This window comes from Argopecten irradians, chromosome 1 (assembly GCF_041381155.1).
Source record: "Argopecten irradians isolate NY chromosome 1, Ai_NY, whole genome shotgun sequence".
NCBI lineage: Eukaryota > Metazoa > Mollusca > Bivalvia > Pectinida > Pectinidae > Argopecten > Argopecten irradians.
Genome location: NC_091134.1, coordinates 9,107,985 through 9,121,127, shown reverse-complemented (window position 1 = coordinate 9,121,127; position 13,143 = coordinate 9,107,985). Strand labels below are relative to the sequence as shown.

At 34.1% G+C, this 13,143-nt stretch overlaps 1 protein-coding gene across 6 annotated transcripts in view; it reads right to left on the bottom strand.

Annotated features, from left to right (window-relative positions):
- LOC138316699 (pleckstrin homology domain-containing family G member 5-like) overlaps positions 1 to 13,143 on the bottom strand; it is a 154,053-nt gene that overhangs the window by 20,253 nt on the left and 120,657 nt on the right. The window lies entirely within an intron of this gene.

The following is a 13,143-nucleotide window of genomic DNA, read 5'->3' as shown; positions in this document are numbered from 1 at the left end:
CGATCCATTGTGAAAGTAAATTAATATTTGTCAATAAAATGAATTTTTTATATATTGTAAGTGAATAATATCCATGCTATGAGATCTAAAGTTGTTGTAGGGAGTTGGTAATGAGAAATAATATTTATTTGACTCAATTTATAGACGTGAACAGTTCATTGTATAGAGATTTTAATACTCAGAGAGGTCTGGTGACCAAAATAGACACTGTTAACTTTAACACGACTGGAAAAGGTTTAGCAAGTAAAAAGTTTGAATAATATATCTTAGGGCTTTAGGAATTTATAATTTGTCACATTTTCATTTCAAATCTGACGGAACGCAACACAATGCCTTTTAAGTAGATAGGTTTGTAGGATAAGTAAGGCTTAGAATAATTATTATTATATGTACCGCAACACCTTGCAAACGTGTACACAATTCGTCGTAATTTATGCTCGGCGACAAAATGTGTACCAACCAACATCTACTATAATAATACATACAAAATGTTTTCTACATCTTAACCCTTAAGTTGGCTAATTGAATGCAAATATGTTATCTTAGTAAATAAACATCATTTCTTTAGCCATATTTGCTGAAATTTAAATATATGTATATGAACTTTTTAGAATTAATTTTCTTTTAGACTTTGTGCCCTAGATATGGCACATTAATTTGGGGATGATAAACAGGTTATGGAGCTCAATGAAGGAACAGCTACCAGTAAATTTATAACCATTTTACTTGGCACATATAAATAAATGTATTTTACTTCAGGGTGTATGTTAGCTTCTAAACTGCAACATTAAAGTTTTGTCACACAGATTCATGTTTATATAGATTTATTCTGACAACATACATGAAACATGTACAGGATTTTTACAGAATTATTTTTTTCAGTATAAGAATACTTTTGTGGCAGATTTTTCCAATGTGATTCAAGTTCATCTTCAAATAGAATTCACTAAAGTTTTATGATACAGTTGAGTTGGCAAAACAAATTCCAGCTGTTTTAAATAGAACAATTTCAAAGCATCTACATAGAATTTCATTACTATATCTTTGAAAATCCTTTGATAATTTAACCTATATTACTAACCTTTTCTTTAATTCCTGCGATAAGAACAGGTTCTGATCGAGGCAAAAACCTCATTCCTGGATATTTTGAATTTCAAGATAATCTCAAAAACTATTAATCCAATCTCACAACATTCACTGATTATTCCCCGGGTATAATGATGTTATTGAAGACTTTCAAGCTGGTCATATTTGAAGTATGCATTTTTGCCTATTCATCACACTAGATATATTTCACTAAGAACAATGGAAGGACTTCAAACCAATAATTGGTCACATTCACAAAGGTATCTCATGCTTAAAACTCCAACAAGAAACTCTAGAGGTTCTCAGAATACAGGAATAAGTCTTGTAATGTTCCAAGAGTCGTTTTGAAGAGTTTGAAATGAAAAACATAATGCATCCATATGCCGAATTTTTCAAATTAAATCTTTCAAATTAAATCTTTCAATACAATCTTCAATACAAATATCTATCTATATATATATATATTTTTCACCACTCCACAGGCACAAAACGTAATTGAAGAATCATCAGATAGAGGAAACGATAAAAAAAGTTCACAAAATCACAATAATGAAAAGGCCTTTAAAAAAACGTTATCCATCTTGCAAGCCCTATGATTAGAGACGAAATAAAACTGCAATATAACTTGTACGTTGTATTTCATGTTAGTCGTGAAATATTTAACACCTTAGACTGATAGTCTCAAAGCTCGGTTTAAAGAAGGAAAATAAATAGAGTGTAGGACACAATAGAACATATGGTATTAGGTATACATAAGCTTGGTAAACATACATACAATCACTTTGATCGCAACAGGATCAAGATTTTTAGACCAAATGAACCCTGACATGACCTCTGACCTCATTTTGTACTGAATTCTGCAAACTGTGCTGACCCCATGAGATTTAAGACGATTTAATTTTTGTTATTGGAATAAAGGCATATTTACGAACAGAACTTATATATAATGTCGTGTTTGTTTGCCCAAATAAAGAAACACAGAGACAGACTATTGTGGTTTTGTGTACATCTCCGTTTTGAGATCCAGGACTGATATGATGGCCGTTATCTTGAAATCATTTTTTTAAATCAGTGCATTGGTATTATCTTGTCCGTCATGAAAATCTATTGTCTAAATCCGCAATCAATTGTTTACTGACAATGACTTAAAACTGAATAACAATTGAATGACAAATTGTGAATAACGGTTTTAATTAAAATCGATATCAAGGTTGAATTAGTAGTTGAAGTGCATTGAAGTTGTATCAAAATACATGACTATATATAACATTTTAATAAAGCAAGTAAAATATTGATTATTATAACAAACCATTAAACATTTCACTTCAGGGCAATTTATCATTATAAGTGATTTTAAAAATTACCTCATTTGACTTAAAAAATTGTTAGAAAACTTGTTTTTTGGTAAATATATCTGCATTAATTTATCAACTAAATTTACATAAATGATGACTGTTGTCTTAAAAATGATTAGCTATTGCAAAAACAGAATCAGATCTACAATTCAGACATCTAGTTTGCATAATATTGTTTGTTTCCTTTTCAACACAATTTTAATGGGCACATGAATACAGTCTAAAGTTCAAATGAGTTTTTTCAAACTTTAAGTTGAAACTATACATATATGACCCTTCAGTTAAATTAAGCTCATTGGGTAATGATTTGATACTAGTAATTAAACAATGGTAATTAAAATGTACCTAATCTTGGCAAATTAACAAATGATATCAACTGACTGACGATATAAATATTTACGTACACTTATCCAGTAGATATTAAACAACTGTCAAAAATCTGTGACAGATTGACGTTGGATTTCAAATCACATTGTGTAAAATTAGGATACATGGTTCAGGATTAATGAACAAAGAGGATCTAAATAAAATAAATGCCAAAAATCAATTAAAGTTACTGTTTTTAAACATTATAAACTTGTAAACTAGAGCAATAAAAACACAAAAGGTTGGATAAATTTGTAACCCTTAATGACAATGCATAACTATCGCTTTCATAATAAGGATGGATGCACAGATTCCGCTCTTAATGTTGAATCCCATTTTAAATTTGATTTTAAGGTCGTTTGACTCCATATACTAGTAATTTGTGGCTGTAAATGTGTACAACTAAACCACGCAGAGAAATATAAAACCGAAAACTTACACAAAATTGTTTCCCTTTGAATATTAGGTGGTTTTTTTTGCAGTTCAATAACAAGACTAACTATCGAAATATTGACCCTCCAACCAGCCATAAAAGGGGCACACCTCTTGTTAGCTAGCGTTGTAGATTCTATCAGTATTTATGGATTAACAGGGGATTAAATACTATGGATTTGAGAGTGTAAATCTGCGTAATTATTGACTTTTCTGACACGATTATAATTCTCTGATGATGAAATTGACGACAGCCTGACTGTGAAGTCAACCACTTAGATTTCTATTGATAGGAAGTTTGAAAGCTGTCAAATGACAGAATTCAACCTCTTATTGTTTCGCTAAACTGCCATATCAACATGGAAAGGTATTTTACAGAAAACTTGTAAATGCTAAGCACTCAGAAGAGTGATCAGGTGGTGTTGTGGTTATAAAACCACTCGCCTTTCACCCAGCTGGCTGGGGTTCAATTCCTGGCACTGACGTGAAAAGGTTAGGGGTCACCTGCCCAATCACGTGGGTTTTCTTCGGGCACTCCGGTTTCCTCCCATACTAAGATCCTTCGTGCGCTTACATGTAGACCATCAATTCAAGAGTGTGTTGCATAAGTTGTATATAACTTGTTTTGTAATCAATGTAAAATAAATAAAGTTTATATTTATACAAAGAATCTGTATGTATATATACAATGTTTAACCTCTTGTCCTTTTACAAACAAAGCTTTCATATTGTCTGGGATTTCCCCCCAAATTAGAGCAATATGTTCTTACATATATGTTATAGATGAATTAACATGTACAAATAATGCTTTATCTACATATATCAAATTGGTATGCCAAGAGACTGTCAGATGGGCATGGATGGGGTGGCACTTCATGTATATGGCCTACCCCCATTTCTTTTCTGTGAAAAATGTTTTTCAGAACAGATTGAATTTTTTTCCAGGAAAGATGTGTCTGCTGCTAGATGTAGAATCCTATATATTGACAGTTTACTCCTGGAGGTTTCCTGTCGCCTAAAGATCTAAAATCACTTACATAATGACATAATCCGACTCAGTAGGTGGCCTGAGATCTTTAATCTCAGTATAACACCTGGGAAAAAGGGTTTTTATTAAAGCTCTATAATCCTACAGGTAAATACCTGTAAAAATTATATCTAGTGGTAGGGTTAGGAACTGGGCCGGGTGTCAGGGTAGGGTCTGGGGAAGGGTGGCAGAGGTAGGGTCTGGGGAAGGGTGGCAGAGGTAGGGTCTGGGGAAGGGTGGCAGAGGTAGGGTCTGGGGAAGGGTGGCAGAGGTAGGGTCTGATGGGGGTGGGGATGTGTGTGTCCGGGGAGGAGGTATGGGAGGTGTCAGGGTTTGTGGGGAGAGTTTAGATGGTAGCGAAAGTAGTGTAGTAGCCTAGAAAGAGATTTTTTTTAAACCAATAGAATCATCCCCGCATTTGAAAAGGAATCTGAGAATCATCCCCGCATTTGAAAGGGAATCTGAGAAGACCTAAATGTCATTTAAACATTAACAGACTTGTACTAATAAAGGACTTACACACGTTTATAGATATGTAAACATAACTATTCAGCCAAGGCTCAGAACATCACGACCTCCGAGTAAGAGTCTGTTAAAAGTACTGATAATGGACATAGGTTGGGCACTTTGTTGACGATAGTCAATTATACACAGTATATAATCATGTGATTTTCCCCTCATATTGATTAACACTTCATTTATGAACAGTATGCGCCTGATAGTCCTTCATAATTGAATCGCTAATGTAATTACTTACTGATATACTGAGGTCAAAGGTCAGATGCAAACAAAAGTGGAGACTTTGCCATGTGTCTCTGATCTTTACATGACTCATTAATTAAAATGAGACGTTGCTGAGTTTTGATACCCATGATTATCATGACAATGTACCAAAGCACCCAATGGTTTAGTACTTTGTTGTTATAAAGCCCATGTTACCCGACAAAGTAATGTATCCGGGGGTCATTAAGTGTGTCAAATGATTCTGCTGTGTCATGTACACCGGCCAGAATACACTTACCATATAATCAGGGCACCACTACAGAGATCAAGGATCTATCAATTCTACTATATAGGTTTTCAAAAATCCTGGTAAACACAGTGAAAATCCTTGAAACTCCTTAAAAACCTGTCTTTACCAGGTTTCTAATCAAAAGACGTCCATTTATAAAGACTGTTAAATGCTTTTTTCTGAACACCTTATCCTAGGACATACTGTTAATTCAACAAAGTATATTTTGATAGGATTTTGAAGATGTCTTTTGCTTCAAAAAAAGATAGGGGAGAAAGTCAAGCTATATTTAAAACCGGAAATTCTTTAATGCCAATGCACCGACAACATATAAGATTGGAAATGGATGGGAGGGGATGTGATGGATACATCTGAGTAATATGTATACCTCTTCCCCCATTTCATGTCAATTCCACCGTCAATATCAGCCTAATCAAAGTCTCCATTTGATGCAACTTCATTTGTAAATGCCAATTATAAATGAGGACCATGTACAGTCAAGATGGTTTATCCTTCTAGCTTACTACTTGTTACAATTTGTAACGATTTGTAGCAATAAGTCAGAGGTCAACTCAGGGCATCAGTAAGAACAGGTGATAATTTGCCTTATTACACACCTTTAACAAGATTTGGACAGGTAAAAAGGTCAACAATAAAATGCTGGCACAATATCTTACATCATATTACACCTGATATTCCGAGACCACTTATAATCCAAACAATGGCTGAACTTTGTGACCTCCGACCCTGAATGACTGGAGAGGGAGCAATATGACTTGTCAGTAATACCACGCCTCTGTTCTATCCCCTAAGTACTCTAAATAGCACCCAAGTGTAACAACCCATGCCGCCAACTGACCAATAAGTGGCACACTTACCATCTAATATGTAAGCTTTACAGGGCTAACAGATTGTAATAGGAGCCATGATGGACCAGATAAAACATGTACATACTTTTCAATACCTCTTGATGGCAGTTTGACCTTTTCAAGGGTCAGTTTTTGAAGACCTCCAATGGCAGTTTGAACTTCTGTCTAAAGGATTGAATTCTTATGAAGGCAATTTGAAAATATATATACTTCTGAGGGTTTAACTCGAACTTCTCCTTTAGGGGTAATATGTATTTCTCTGGGTTTGAATACCCTATGAGGGCATTTTTTACCGAGTTTGAATCACAGTATAACTATGAGAGAAGTCTCTCTGAGGATAACTTGTATTTCTTAGTGTCCATAATAATGATGGTTTTTTTTTTAAATTATTATAATGACATGGATTATTTGAATAAGGAAGCAAACATCACATTTTTTGCACAGTTGAGGCAGCCTTATTCAAGTTCAACCTTCCTGTAGCCTTCAACTTCACAATAGCTGTATTTTCCATCAATAAATTACACTGAACCTGTGTATCAAATTTGTACTTCGTATACACGATTAAGTTCGGGTAAATGTTTTTATGTCCAGGAATGTAACCAAATCACCAGTCGAGCAACTTGAGAAAATATCGCTATTTGTATTCGAACTTTTACGGAGTATACACACATAGGTATTAAGCCAGTCTCGGATCACCGATTATATAGCCAGACATTAAAACCCCTTCTCTAAAACCCATGAACTATAAAATACATACTCAAACTTAAATGTGCATGATGTGTGCAATAGAATTTTTTTTTTTTTAAATTGAAGTTCCTTCAAGCTACATGTTTTCAAAATACAGGATGTTCTCACATCCCTATCATTAATTGTAGAAACTAATTTACCGTATTTGATTATATAATGCCCATGTCCCTCTAAGCACTGGGCCAAACCTTCCTTTCCTTCTTCTATCACAATTCAACATTAAATAAGTCATGTCTAAGTTTCTATATGTCGACTGGCTCCAGTTAACTTTGTCTCATCTAGTTTTCCTAATTTCTTTTGTGTCCAGGGGAGTACTTACTGCATAAATACGGTATCAAGTTTTTCTCATCAACCACACAGAAGTTACTGTTAATTGGACATAAAGCTAACCAAACAATCAATCTCATGCCTCATGTCAATCAAATCAAATCAATCTGCTATCACCTTGATATCTACACCAGGCTTAGACACTAACTTTATTTGCTTAGGAGACCTCCGGGCTCCTTTGATGATAAAAGTGGGGGCCCTGATGGAAATCAGGGGGCCCTGGATTTTGATCAAATTAAATATTGATATTTTTAATTCTTCTAGAATAATCATATATTGATGAATGAAGTAATTTCTTCCTTTTCGGAGATGTTTTTCCTTTGAACTAATTTAGATTCAGTAGGTTTAATAAAAGAAAATCACACAAAAATTGATCGTTGATTGTTCATATTTATTTTCAATTTTCCATTAAAAGCTTAAACTTCTTCTTCTTCTTCTTATGTGTACGGGACGCCGTCAAAGTATGACGATTATGTCACGGGGGACCTGTAGGGGTGCAAGGGTGTGAAAGGATTAGATTTGTGATTTTTTTTTTTTTTTTTAGTATATAGATAAAAGGTGTGTGCAGAACTATTTTGTGAGGGCTTCAAGGGCTACGTTGGAAATATGTGCCTTGAAGTCCTCGAGTGTAGTGCATTGTACTGCTGCTACAGGGAGGAGATTCCATTGTGTTATTGTTTGTGGGAAAAATGAGTATTTGTATGTGTCCTTTGTAGCAGAGATTTGTCTGAAGCAGTGTGGATTGGAGTGTCTGGTTCTGTGGTCTACTGGTATGAGTATGGTCTGGTATTCGACGGCAACTATATTGTGTATTATTTTGTAGAAAAGTATCAATCTTGTGTGTAGCCGTCGTGTCTGTAGTGTTGGCCAGTTGAGTTGATGTATCATGTTTGTAACTGAACTGGTGTCGTGATATTTGTTGTGAACATATCTTGCTGCTCTGCGTTGTGTTTTTTCTATCTGTTGAATTTGGTGTGTGTTGTGGGGGTCCCATATGGAAGAGCAGTATTCCAGTTTGGGTCGAACTAGTGCTTTGTATGCGTGTGCTTTTATGTGTGGTGAATTAATTTTTAAGTTGCGCTTTAAAAACCCTAGTGATCTGTTTGCATTTGCGGTGATATTATTTATGTGCATGTCCCATTTTAGGTTTTTTTGTAGTGTTAGTCCTAGATATTTGCTTGAGTTTACTTGCTCGAGTGTGTGATTGTGGAGTGTGTAGTTGTGGTGTATTTTGTTGCGTTTTGGTGTAACACTGATTATGTTGCATTTATCTGGGTGAAATTTCATTAGCCAGTCTGTTTCCCATTGTGCTGCTGCGTCCAGATCTTTCTGTAGTTTTATTGTGTCGTCTTTGTTGTTTATTGTTTTGTATATAATACTGTCGTCTGCGAATAATCTTAGTGTGCTGTACTGCATGTATTGATGGAAATCGTTAATGTATATGAGAAACAGAATTGGACCCAAACATGTTCCTTGAGGGACTCCTGAAGTTACTTGTATTTTATTGTATAAACGCTTTCCTTTGTAACTGCAACAAGTCTTGTTTGCATATATTATCGAATTCATCATCATCATCATCAGATTCTTCATTTTTTCATATATTTGATTACTTTGTTGTATTTCCTGAGAGATTTTTGTTTTTTTCGCTGGTGGAGGAGTTAATTCCCAACCATCTACTCAAAAACGACATCTTGGAATGTAATCAAAGTCTTTCCGACGCTTATGATAGGAAGGGATTGGATTGTATTTATAACAAGCGTTTCGGTGATGCCGCTAACATCAAAGATTCACGTACCTTATTCGTTCGTTACACGTTTGCGAGAGTGCGACTGAATTATTAGTGCTCGTAGTTAGATCGGTAGACACTCGACATAATGCAAATTCAGTGGATTACCTGTTCTTAATATTATTTTTCTTGTAAAATAGTCAGGGGCCCGCCGGGCCACAAACGGCAGACAATCAGGGGGCCCGTAGCAAATTTAAGGGGCCTCGGGCCCCCGGTCTTACGTTAGTGTCGATGGCTGCACACACATTTCACAAAATTTTTGAAATGCTACATTATCTGATTTAATTAAATCATAAGGTCAACTTTCAAACATTCAAGTTGCTAGAATAATTAAATTATATGATAAAATCCAATTCCCTCCCCTCCTGACCTTTCACATTGAAGGTAAACAAAACCGACTATTGTATGCGGTAAACAGTAAATGAACTAATCAATGACTTCAGTACAGTACAACAATGGTGATCAGGGTTGAAGTAAACAAAGGCCACCACCAATACATTCATGTGTCGGCGTAATAAAAACAGGCCCAACATACAAACATGTTAGTGATCAATTTAATACAGTATGGTCATCTTTGAAATTTAACTGATGAATTTCATAAATACTCTGCATACTTTTCTTAAAAAAACATGTTTTATACACTCATAACCTTTAGAGAAAATGATGGTAAGATATTTTATATTTAGGAAATTTAAATGGTAAATGGACCAAAAATGACCATTAGAATTGATTTTTTTCTTCTTTTTTTTCTTTTTTAAAGCTGAAAAGACCAAAATATACATTTCAAATGTATACAGATGGTCCAGTCAGGCATTTATAATTAAAAGTCGAGGCACAAAAAGATTTGATTACTTGTGCTCATGAGATATACAAATAAACAATAACAGTGTGTATGTAAACGATGGGACACAGGAATGAAATAGCTTTTGTCAGGCTTTGCTATTGTTTGGACACTGAAATTCAAATAATGTCAGTCGTAATTATAAAATGGTTAGAATATTGGATTGAACATGAAGATCTAGGTTGAATCCAAGTCGAAGCAAACAGCACATTCATCCAGGGCCGTTGTAAAGGGCACTTATTAATTTTGATAATGAATTTTTTATAAGGAACAATGGAAAGTTATTTTGCTTTTATAGATATATAGCAGGTAATTCACGCTGCAATCCATGTCTGATTTCCAAGTTCAGAGTGCAGCATTAAGATAACTTCAACTTTTCCAAAAGGGAGGGGCCTTAATTACAGCTAACATGGTAAATACATTTCCTGGTTTTAATGGTTGTCCAAAGCATTACAGAATGAGCTTTTAAATTAATTACAGTCTCATGATATTCTACATATATAATAAATGTACTGAATTAAACATAGGTGACACGTAATCCTCTGAAAATCTAAACTTGACATACCACAATGTTAGTTAAGAAAGTTGATATACAATGTCACTTATAAATCATCATAGCCATATATTTAAATTATTAAGGTACGTTCAAATGACCATGAATATGACCTTGAATAAAAAAGATTTGCAGAGATATCTTCATGAGTTCCAAAACTTTGTGCATAACCGAATACATTTTGTTCTAAAATAAAAAAAAACTAAAGAAATTAAGACAGGTACAAGAGATCAGTGTTTTTTCTATTAGGAGTTTGACTAACTTTATGAACTAGAAAATTTGTCATCTCCGAGACATTTGTGTCAACATTTACTACTGTAATGATATCTATGGCTGTCAGGAACAAAAAGAGAGAATATTTAACAGTTTATTGAAGCCCATTAATGTCATTGGATATTAACGCAACGAAGGCAATATTCACAGGATATCTTTCTGTAACACTAATTAGTGTGTTAATGAATTAATTATGTAATATACACAGAATCGTAATAAGATAGGTGAGAAAAATACAGGTACACATTGAATTATCCCTCGACCTTAAAAGTACATATTTCTGCAATACCGTTTTTATCCTAAATTAAACCTTGGGGAAGACATAGAATAGAATAAAAATAAATAATATTCATTAAATCCCTCCCCTCACCCTATTTCATGGTGGGGCCAATTTTTAAAAAAAAGACTTTTATTTGAATAAGTACTTTATCGATATTCTTTACCCTAACAAAAGTTACAACCATTCTGTACAAGTTTCAAATCATAAATTCTTCACCTTATATTTACCCACCTGACATATATCATTGTTGCAATGTTTGTCTGTAAAAGCGTTTATTATCAGCCTGTCCCACGTGTGTAGGCGACCTGGCGCTGGTTATGTATGCAGTTGGAATAATTCAGTGTGTATTAAATATGTGCCATGTGATAATTGTTAAAGAATACTAAGTGAATGCCATTTTCTATTAGATATGCAATACCGTACATAATAAACTATCCTAGCAAAACACCATCCTTACAAAACTTAAACTTGGAGCATTTCAAAACAGACCTCTAGCCTTCCATTTTAATACTGTATTTATCCAAAAGAATAACCCGCCCTTTATATTATACCACAATTATCTCTGTATGAACTCCTCCCTTTAAATAAATACAATTTATTTTATCAATTTTACGAATCTTATGCATATGGAAAGTTCATTTGTGAACCATACACAGAATTTTGTCTTTCTTTCAATATAGTAGATTCAGCTAATATGGAAAAGGTATCAGCTTTTTAAAATCTATTCTTTTCTTAATTTGGAAACATTTATCTACCTTGGTAGGTATAAGTGTAATTCTATATAAGACCTTTTAGTGTATTACACTCGGGAGTGTTATCGTAGAAAGTGTCGACATACAAACATGAGAACCCTGCCCACACTTAATTCTACTTCCCATAAACAATACTTTTTGTGTGTTTAGCATAAATGTCGCTTTATTATATTTGCTGTTTATATTTTCGATTCTAAGGGAGCTGATGGGTCTGTACTCACACAGCCCTATCCTTGATCAAGACATTGTTATTGCTCAAGATTATATGTGATTATTGATTGAACAAGAAAACCCCTCATAAAAGTAGTACACACATAGAATTTTACACATGTTTTACATTACCTGTTCAAAAATAGACATATGGATAATGATGTTTTTAAACAGATTTAACACCAACTTAAACAACTATTATACATGAGCTTTAAGAAAGTGTTATGTAGAGAGTTGATGTATGGGATAAACTGCCCCCACCTACCAGGATCATCAGTATATTGACGCGACAGCTTGACTGTATGAGACCATTACAGTCCATCAGAATGTTTTACCTAAGTATTATATATCGTATTATGTAGCATGTTAGGTTTTATGTACCTGGACTCACCTTGAATGCTCAGTGTGTTTAATTTATGATTTATCATATTTGAACTTATGCAGAGACTCCCCAACACACAGACAAACAAACTTTTGGGTTTTCAACTGAATTCTGGATGGAATATTATGGACATGGGTGACCTTAACATTTCATGGCAGACGACACATCAGTCTCTTAAGACAATTTTTTTTTATGTAGCAAATGAAGAACTTGCTTTTTTGAAATTGACTATAAAATCTGAAACTGACCATAGACTTAATCAATTAACTTGGATTTGAAAGTGACTTTGAATTACTATATTAACATTTTAAAACTGACTATTACCATACATAAATCTGAAACCGTCGATCGTCCATCTATTTATACATGAAGTTGAGACTGGTGGTAACTGTACTAATTTAAACTTTTCAAGCATTACACAAAGTACCAATGCCTCCCCTAATCCTGTACTCCACTCTTTTTAAAAAATAAATAATTTTATAATTAGATTTCTTATCCTGGGTGGCTATCACAAAGATTCTTTTCTTTAATTTCCGTTTTTGTCCCTCAATCTTTATAAAATATACAATCATAATCTCTCTGTATGAAATGACGACATGCAATCCTGGATATCAAAACCCACATTTTAATCTCCATAAATACTTGCGTATCCCAGGAATTCTGCTGCACCGGTACCTTATACTGAGATGACACACTCTCGATCATTGTTTCAGGTGTGTGTGGTCGAGAGGGCATAAAATGTATTAATAATTTGTGAACTTGGCCTTAGTACCACGATATTGGCAGTTCACCCCACATTATAATGTCAGCACCTGTGCTACAGGTTTTCAATTTCCATCGGCCAC